The 6,867-nt window shown below is 41.1% G+C and overlaps 21 non-coding genes across 21 annotated transcripts; all 21 read right to left on the reverse strand.

The window, feature by feature from the left end:
• Nucleotides 1-25: 25 nt before the first annotated feature.
• LOC136682934 (5S ribosomal RNA) lies at nucleotides 26-144 on the reverse strand. The gene has a single exon (XR_010798718.1). It is a non-coding gene; the product is annotated as a 5S ribosomal RNA (ribosomal RNA).
• A 205-nt stretch (nucleotides 145-349) lies between these two features.
• Nucleotides 350-468, reverse strand: LOC136682935 (5S ribosomal RNA). Its single transcript, XR_010798719.1, has one exon. It is a non-coding gene; the product is annotated as a 5S ribosomal RNA (ribosomal RNA).
• A 221-nt stretch (nucleotides 469-689) lies between these two features.
• LOC136682936 (5S ribosomal RNA) lies at nucleotides 690-808 on the reverse strand. The gene has a single exon (XR_010798720.1). It is a non-coding gene; the product is annotated as a 5S ribosomal RNA (ribosomal RNA).
• A 211-nt stretch (nucleotides 809-1,019) lies between these two features.
• LOC136682937 (5S ribosomal RNA) lies at nucleotides 1,020-1,138 on the reverse strand. Its single transcript, XR_010798721.1, has one exon. It is a non-coding gene; the product is annotated as a 5S ribosomal RNA (ribosomal RNA).
• A 205-nt stretch (nucleotides 1,139-1,343) lies between these two features.
• On the reverse strand, nucleotides 1,344-1,462 carry LOC136682938 (5S ribosomal RNA). The gene has a single exon (XR_010798722.1). It is a non-coding gene; the product is annotated as a 5S ribosomal RNA (ribosomal RNA).
• Nucleotides 1,463-1,667: 205 nt separating this feature from the next.
• On the reverse strand, nucleotides 1,668-1,786 carry LOC136682939 (5S ribosomal RNA). The gene has a single exon (XR_010798723.1). It is a non-coding gene; the product is annotated as a 5S ribosomal RNA (ribosomal RNA).
• Nucleotides 1,787-1,992: 206 nt separating this feature from the next.
• Nucleotides 1,993-2,111, reverse strand: LOC136682940 (5S ribosomal RNA). The gene has a single exon (XR_010798724.1). It is a non-coding gene; the product is annotated as a 5S ribosomal RNA (ribosomal RNA).
• Nucleotides 2,112-2,331: 220 nt separating this feature from the next.
• LOC136682941 (5S ribosomal RNA) lies at nucleotides 2,332-2,450 on the reverse strand. Its single transcript, XR_010798725.1, has one exon. It is a non-coding gene; the product is annotated as a 5S ribosomal RNA (ribosomal RNA).
• A 206-nt stretch (nucleotides 2,451-2,656) lies between these two features.
• LOC136682942 (5S ribosomal RNA) lies at nucleotides 2,657-2,775 on the reverse strand. The gene has a single exon (XR_010798726.1). It is a non-coding gene; the product is annotated as a 5S ribosomal RNA (ribosomal RNA).
• Nucleotides 2,776-2,980: 205 nt separating this feature from the next.
• Nucleotides 2,981-3,099, reverse strand: LOC136682943 (5S ribosomal RNA). The gene has a single exon (XR_010798727.1). It is a non-coding gene; the product is annotated as a 5S ribosomal RNA (ribosomal RNA).
• A 205-nt stretch (nucleotides 3,100-3,304) lies between these two features.
• Nucleotides 3,305-3,423, reverse strand: LOC136682945 (5S ribosomal RNA). The gene has a single exon (XR_010798729.1). It is a non-coding gene; the product is annotated as a 5S ribosomal RNA (ribosomal RNA).
• Nucleotides 3,424-3,629: 206 nt separating this feature from the next.
• Nucleotides 3,630-3,748, reverse strand: LOC136682946 (5S ribosomal RNA). The gene has a single exon (XR_010798730.1). It is a non-coding gene; the product is annotated as a 5S ribosomal RNA (ribosomal RNA).
• Nucleotides 3,749-3,954: 206 nt separating this feature from the next.
• On the reverse strand, nucleotides 3,955-4,073 carry LOC136682947 (5S ribosomal RNA). The gene has a single exon (XR_010798731.1). It is a non-coding gene; the product is annotated as a 5S ribosomal RNA (ribosomal RNA).
• A 205-nt stretch (nucleotides 4,074-4,278) lies between these two features.
• LOC136682948 (5S ribosomal RNA) lies at nucleotides 4,279-4,397 on the reverse strand. The gene has a single exon (XR_010798732.1). It is a non-coding gene; the product is annotated as a 5S ribosomal RNA (ribosomal RNA).
• A 205-nt stretch (nucleotides 4,398-4,602) lies between these two features.
• LOC136682949 (5S ribosomal RNA) lies at nucleotides 4,603-4,721 on the reverse strand. Its single transcript, XR_010798733.1, has one exon. It is a non-coding gene; the product is annotated as a 5S ribosomal RNA (ribosomal RNA).
• Nucleotides 4,722-4,926: 205 nt separating this feature from the next.
• Nucleotides 4,927-5,045, reverse strand: LOC136682861 (5S ribosomal RNA). The gene has a single exon (XR_010798663.1). It is a non-coding gene; the product is annotated as a 5S ribosomal RNA (ribosomal RNA).
• Nucleotides 5,046-5,250: 205 nt separating this feature from the next.
• On the reverse strand, nucleotides 5,251-5,369 carry LOC136682862 (5S ribosomal RNA). The gene has a single exon (XR_010798664.1). It is a non-coding gene; the product is annotated as a 5S ribosomal RNA (ribosomal RNA).
• A 206-nt stretch (nucleotides 5,370-5,575) lies between these two features.
• Nucleotides 5,576-5,694, reverse strand: LOC136682863 (5S ribosomal RNA). The gene has a single exon (XR_010798665.1). It is a non-coding gene; the product is annotated as a 5S ribosomal RNA (ribosomal RNA).
• Nucleotides 5,695-5,903: 209 nt separating this feature from the next.
• LOC136682864 (5S ribosomal RNA) lies at nucleotides 5,904-6,022 on the reverse strand. Its single transcript, XR_010798666.1, has one exon. It is a non-coding gene; the product is annotated as a 5S ribosomal RNA (ribosomal RNA).
• A 205-nt stretch (nucleotides 6,023-6,227) lies between these two features.
• On the reverse strand, nucleotides 6,228-6,346 carry LOC136682865 (5S ribosomal RNA). The gene has a single exon (XR_010798667.1). It is a non-coding gene; the product is annotated as a 5S ribosomal RNA (ribosomal RNA).
• A 205-nt stretch (nucleotides 6,347-6,551) lies between these two features.
• LOC136682867 (5S ribosomal RNA) lies at nucleotides 6,552-6,670 on the reverse strand. The gene has a single exon (XR_010798669.1). It is a non-coding gene; the product is annotated as a 5S ribosomal RNA (ribosomal RNA).
• Nucleotides 6,671-6,867: the final 197 nt, after the last annotated feature.

Raw genomic sequence — 6,867 nt, forward strand, 5'->3', positions numbered from 1 at the left:
TTTATAATAGAAGCTTAAGCTAAAAAGCTTACAGCACCTAGTATTCCCAGGCAGTCTCCCATCCAAGTACTAACTAGGCCCAACTCTTCTTCGCTTCCGAGATCAGACGAGATCGGGCTTTCAAGGAGTGGTATGGCCGTAAGCGATCACTGCTGGCTGTAGAAGACTATTTCTATATACTCTTCTAAGAGTAATACTTGTTTTAGAGCTGCCTGTAAACGGTAGACCACCTGACACCTCAAATGAAAATGATTGGCTTTCCAGTTCGTTTTTTTTTCTTAAGTTTTCTTCTTCTCTTGTGTTTAAATGACTGTGGTTACTGCCTTTATAATAGAAGCTTAAGCTAAAAAGCTTACAGCACCTAGTATTCCCAGGCAGTCTCCCATCCAAGTACTAACTAGGCCCAACTCTTCTTCGCTTCCGAGATCAGACGAGATCGGGCTTTCAAGGAGTGGTATGGCCGTAAGCGATCACTGCTGGCTGTAGAAGACTATTTCTATATACTCTTCTAAGAGTAATACTTGTTTTAGAGCTGCCTGTAAACGGTAGACCACCTGACACCTCAAATGAAAATGATTGGCTTTCCAGTTCGTTTTTTTTTGTTGTTGTTTTTTTTTCTTAAGTTTTCTTCTTCTCTTGTGTTTAAATGACTGTGGTTACTGCCTTTATAATAGAAGCTTAAGCTAAAAAGCTTACAGCACCTAGTATTCCCAGGCAGTCTCCCATCCAAGTACTAACTAGGCCCAACTCTTCTTCGCTTCCGAGATCAGACGAGATCGGGCTTTCAAGGAGTGGTATGGCCGTAAGCGATCACTGCTGGCTGTAGAAGACTATTTCTATATACTCTTCTAAGAGTAATACTTGTTTTAGAGCTGCCTGTAAACGGTAGACCACCTGACACCTCAAATGAAAATGATTGGCTTTCCAGTTCGTTTTTTTTTGTTGTTCTTAAGTTTTCTTCTTCTCTTGTGTTTAAATGACTGTGGTTACTGCCTTTATAATAGAAGCTTAAGCTAAAAAGCTTACAGCACCTAGTATTCCCAGGCAGTCTCCCATCCAAGTACTAACTAGGCCCAACTCTTCTTCGCTTCCGAGATCAGACGAGATCGGGCTTTCAAGGAGTGGTATGGCCGTAAGCGATCACTGCTGGCTGTAGAAGACTATTTCTATATACTCTTCTAAGAGTAATACTTGTTTTAGAGCTGCCTGTAAACGGTAGACCACCTGACACCTCAAATGAAAATGATTGGCTTTCCAGTTCGTTTTTTTTTCTTAAGTTTTCTTCTTCTCTTGTGTTTAAATGACTGTGGTTACTGCCTTTATAATAGAAGCTTAAGCTAAAAAGCTTACAGCACCTAGTATTCCCAGGCAGTCTCCCATCCAAGTACTAACTAGGCCCAACTCTTCTTCGCTTCCGAGATCAGACGAGATCGGGCTTTCAAGGAGTGGTATGGCCGTAAGCGATCACTGCTGGCTGTAGAAGACTATTTCTATATACTCTTCTAAGAGTAATACTTGTTTTAGAGCTGCCTGTAAACGGTAGACCACCTGACACCTCAAATGAAAATGATTGGCTTTCCAGTTCGTTTTTTTTTCTTAAGTTTTCTTCTTCTCTTGTGTTTAAATGACTGTGGTTACTGCCTTTATAATAGAAGCTTAAGCTAAAAAGCTTACAGCACCTAGTATTCCCAGGCAGTCTCCCATCCAAGTACTAACTAGGCCCAACTCTTCTTCGCTTCCGAGATCAGACGAGATCGGGCTTTCAAGGAGTGGTATGGCCGTAAGCGATCACTGCTGGCTGTAGAAGACTATTTCTATATACTCTTCTAAGAGTAATACTTGTTTTAGAGCTGCCTGTAAACGGTAGACCACCTGACACCTCAAATGAAAATGATTGGCTTTCCAGTTCGTTTTTTTTTTCTTAAGTTTTCTTCTTCTCTTGTGTTTAAATGACTGTGGTTACTGCCTTTATAATAGAAGCTTAAGCTAAAAAGCTTACAGCACCTAGTATTCCCAGGCAGTCTCCCATCCAAGTACTAACTAGGCCCAACTCTTCTTCGCTTCCGAGATCAGACGAGATCGGGCTTTCAAGGAGTGGTATGGCCGTAAGCGATCACTGCTGGCTGTAGAAGACTATTTCTATATACTCTTCTAAGAGTAATACTTGTTTTAGAGCTGCCTGTAAACGGTAGACCACCTGACACCTCAAATGAAAATGATTGGCTTTCCAGTTCGTTTTTTTTGTTGTTGTTTTTTTTTCTTAAGTTTTCTTCTTCTCTTGTGTTTAAATGACTGTGGTTACTGCCTTTATAATAGAAGCTTAAGCTAAAAAGCTTACAGCACCTAGTATTCCCAGGCAGTCTCCCATCCAAGTACTAACTAGGCCCAACTCTTCTTCGCTTCCGAGATCAGACGAGATCGGGCTTTCAAGGAGTGGTATGGCCGTAAGCGATCACTGCTGGCTGTAGAAGACTATTTCTATATACTCTTCTAAGAGTAATACTTGTTTTAGAGCTGCCTGTAAACGGTAGACCACCTGACACCTCAAATGAAAATGATTGGCTTTCCAGTTCGTTTTTTTTTTCTTAAGTTTTCTTCTTCTCTTGTGTTTAAATGACTGTGGTTACTGCCTTTATAATAGAAGCTTAAGCTAAAAAGCTTACAGCACCTAGTATTCCCAGGCAGTCTCCCATCCAAGTACTAACTAGGCCCAACTCTTCTTCGCTTCCGAGATCAGACGAGATCGGGCTTTCAAGGAGTGGTATGGCCGTAAGCGATCACTGCTGGCTGTAGAAGACTATTTCTATATACTCTTCTAAGAGTAATACTTGTTTTAGAGCTGCCTGTAAACGGTAGACCACCTGACACCTCAAATGAAAATGATTGGCTTTCCAGTTCGTTTTTTTTTCTTAAGTTTTCTTCTTCTCTTGTGTTTAAATGACTGTGGTTACTGCCTTTATAATAGAAGCTTAAGCTAAAAAGCTTACAGCACCTAGTATTCCCAGGCAGTCTCCCATCCAAGTACTAACTAGGCCCAACTCTTCTTCGCTTCCGAGATCAGACGAGATCGGGCTTTCAAGGAGTGGTATGGCCGTAAGCGATCACTGCTGGCTGTAGAAGACTATTTCTATATACTCTTCTAAGAGTAATACTTGTTTTAGAGCTGCCTGTAAACGGTAGACCACCTGACACCTCAAATGAAAATGATTGGCTTTCCAGTTCGTTTTTTTTTCTTAAGTTTTCTTCTTCTCTTGTGTTTAAATGACTGTGGTTACTGCCTTTATAATAGAAGCTTAAGCTAAAAAGCTTACAGCACCTAGTATTCCCAGGCAGTCTCCCATCCAAGTACTAACTAGGCCCAACTCTTCTTCGCTTCCGAGATCAGACGAGATCGGGCTTTCAAGGAGTGGTATGGCCGTAAGCGATCACTGCTGGCTGTAGAAGACTATTTCTATATACTCTTCTAAGAGTAATACTTGTTTTAGAGCTGCCTGTAAACGGTAGACCACCTGACACCTCAAATGAAAATGATTGGCTTTCCAGTTCGTTTTTTTTTTCTTAAGTTTTCTTCTTCTCTTGTGTTTAAATGACTGTGGTTACTGCCTTTATAATAGAAGCTTAAGCTAAAAAGCTTACAGCACCTAGTATTCCCAGGCAGTCTCCCATCCAAGTACTAACTAGGCCCAACTCTTCTTCGCTTCCGAGATCAGACGAGATCGGGCTTTCAAGGAGTGGTATGGCCGTAAGCGATCACTGCTGGCTGTAGAAGACTATTTCTATATACTCTTCTAAGAGTAATACTTGTTTTAGAGCTGCCTGTAAACGGTAGACCACCTGACACCTCAAATGAAAATGATTGGCTTTCCAGTTCGTTTTTTTTTTCTTAAGTTTTCTTCTTCTCTTGTGTTTAAATGACTGTGGTTACTGCCTTTATAATAGAAGCTTAAGCTAAAAAGCTTACAGCACCTAGTATTCCCAGGCAGTCTCCCATCCAAGTACTAACTAGGCCCAACTCTTCTTCGCTTCCGAGATCAGACGAGATCGGGCTTTCAAGGAGTGGTATGGCCGTAAGCGATCACTGCTGGCTGTAGAAGACTATTTCTATATACTCTTCTAAGAGTAATACTTGTTTTAGAGCTGCCTGTAAACGGTAGACCACCTGACACCTCAAATGAAAATGATTGGCTTTCCAGTTCGTTTTTTTTTCTTAAGTTTTCTTCTTCTCTTGTGTTTAAATGACTGTGGTTACTGCCTTTATAATAGAAGCTTAAGCTAAAAAGCTTACAGCACCTAGTATTCCCAGGCAGTCTCCCATCCAAGTACTAACTAGGCCCAACTCTTCTTCGCTTCCGAGATCAGACGAGATCGGGCTTTCAAGGAGTGGTATGGCCGTAAGCGATCACTGCTGGCTGTAGAAGACTATTTCTATATACTCTTCTAAGAGTAATACTTGTTTTAGAGCTGCCTGTAAACGGTAGACCACCTGACACCTCAAATGAAAATGATTGGCTTTCCAGTTCGTTTTTTTTTCTTAAGTTTTCTTCTTCTCTTGTGTTTAAATGACTGTGGTTACTGCCTTTATAATAGAAGCTTAAGCTAAAAAGCTTACAGCACCTAGTATTCCCAGGCAGTCTCCCATCCAAGTACTAACTAGGCCCAACTCTTCTTCGCTTCCGAGATCAGACGAGATCGGGCTTTCAAGGAGTGGTATGGCCGTAAGCGATCACTGCTGGCTGTAGAAGACTATTTCTATATACTCTTCTAAGAGTAATACTTGTTTTAGAGCTGCCTGTAAACGGTAGACCACCTGACACCTCAAATGAAAATGATTGGCTTTCCAGTTCGTTTTTTTTTCTTAAGTTTTCTTCTTCTCTTGTGTTTAAATGACTGTGGTTACTGCCTTTATAATAGAAGCTTAAGCTAAAAAGCTTACAGCACCTAGTATTCCCAGGCAGTCTCCCATCCAAGTACTAACTAGGCCCAACTCTTCTTCGCTTCCGAGATCAGACGAGATCGGGCTTTCAAGGAGTGGTATGGCCGTAAGCGATCACTGCTGGCTGTAGAAGACTATTTCTATATACTCTTCTAAGAGTAATACTTGTTTTAGAGCTGCCTGTAAACGGTAGACCACCTGACACCTCAAATGAAAATGATTGGCTTTCCAGTTCGTTTTTTTTTCTTAAGTTTTCTTCTTCTCTTGTGTTTAAATGACTGTGGTTACTGCCTTTATAATAGAAGCTTAAGCTAAAAAGCTTACAGCACCTAGTATTCCCAGGCAGTCTCCCATCCAAGTACTAACTAGGCCCAACTCTTCTTCGCTTCCGAGATCAGACGAGATCGGGCTTTCAAGGAGTGGTATGGCCGTAAGCGATCACTGCTGGCTGTAGAAGACTATTTCTATATACTCTTCTAAGAGTAATACTTGTTTTAGAGCTGCCTGTAAACGGTAGACCACCTGACACCTCAAATGAAAATGATTGGCTTTCCAGTTCGTTTTTTTTTTCTTAAGTTTTCTTCTTCTCTTGTGTTTAAATGACTGTGGTTACTGCCTTTATAATAGAAGCTTAAGCTAAAAAGCTTACAGCACCTAGTATTCCCAGGCAGTCTCCCATCCAAGTACTAACTAGGCCCAACTCTTCTTCGCTTCCGAGATCAGACGAGATCGGGCTTTCAAGGAGTGGTATGGCCGTAAGCGATCACTGCTGGCTGTAGAAGACTATTTCTATATACTCTTCTAAGAGTAATACTTGTTTTAGAGCTGCCTGTAAACGGTAGACCACCTGACACCTCAAATGAAAATGATTGGCTTTCCAGTTCGTTTTTTTTTTTTTCTTAAGTTTTCTTCTTCTCTTGTGTTTAAATGACTGTGGTTACTGCCTTTATAATAGAAGCTTAAGCTAAAAAGCTTACAGCACCTAGTATTCCCAGGCAGTCTCCCATCCAAGTACTAACTAGGCCCAACTCTTCTTCGCTTCCGAGATCAGACGAGATCGGGCTTTCAAGGAGTGGTATGGCCGTAAGCGATCACTGCTGGCTGTAGAAGACTATTTCTATATACTCTTCTAAGAGTAATACTTGTTTTAGAGCTGCCTGTAAACGGTAGACCACCTGACACCTCAAATGAAAATGATTGGCTTTCCAGTTCGTTTTTTTTTCTTAAGTTTTCTTCTTCTCTTGTGTTTAAATGACTGTGGTTACTGCCTTTATAATAGAAGCTTAAGCTAAAAAGCTTACAGCACCTAGTATTCCCAGGCAGTCTCCCATCCAAGTACTAACTAGGCCCAACTCTTCTTCGCTTCCGAGATCAGACGAGATCGGGCTTTCAAGGAGTGGTATGGCCGTAAGCGATCACTGCTGGCTGTAGAAGACTATTTCTATATACTCTTCTAAGAGTAATACTTGTTTTAGAGCTGCCTGTAAACGGTAGACCACCTGACACCTCAAATGAAAATGATTGGCTTTCCAGTTCGTTTTTTTTTCTTAAGTTTTCTTCTTCTCTTGTGTTTAAATGACTGTGGTTACTGCCTTTATAATAGAAGCTTAAGCTAAAAAGCTTACAGCACCTAGTATTCCCAGGCAGTCTCCCATCCAAGTACTAACTAGGCCCAACTCTTCTTCGCTTCCGAGATCAGACGAGATCGGGCTTTCAAGGAGTGGTATGGCCGTAAGCGATCACTGCTGGCTGTAGAAGACTATTTCTATATACTCTTCTAAGAGTAATACTTGTTTTAGAGCTGCCTGTAAACGGTAGACCACCTGACACCTCAAATGAAAATGATTGGCTTTCCAGTTCGTTTTTTTTTCTTAAGTTTTCTTCTTCTCTTGTGTTTAAATGACTGTGGTTACTGCCTTTATAATAGAAGCTTA

Source organism: Hoplias malabaricus, unplaced genomic scaffold (assembly GCF_029633855.1).
Source record: "Hoplias malabaricus isolate fHopMal1 unplaced genomic scaffold, fHopMal1.hap1 scaffold_335, whole genome shotgun sequence".
Classification (NCBI taxonomy): Eukaryota; Metazoa; Chordata; class Actinopteri; order Characiformes; family Erythrinidae; genus Hoplias; species Hoplias malabaricus.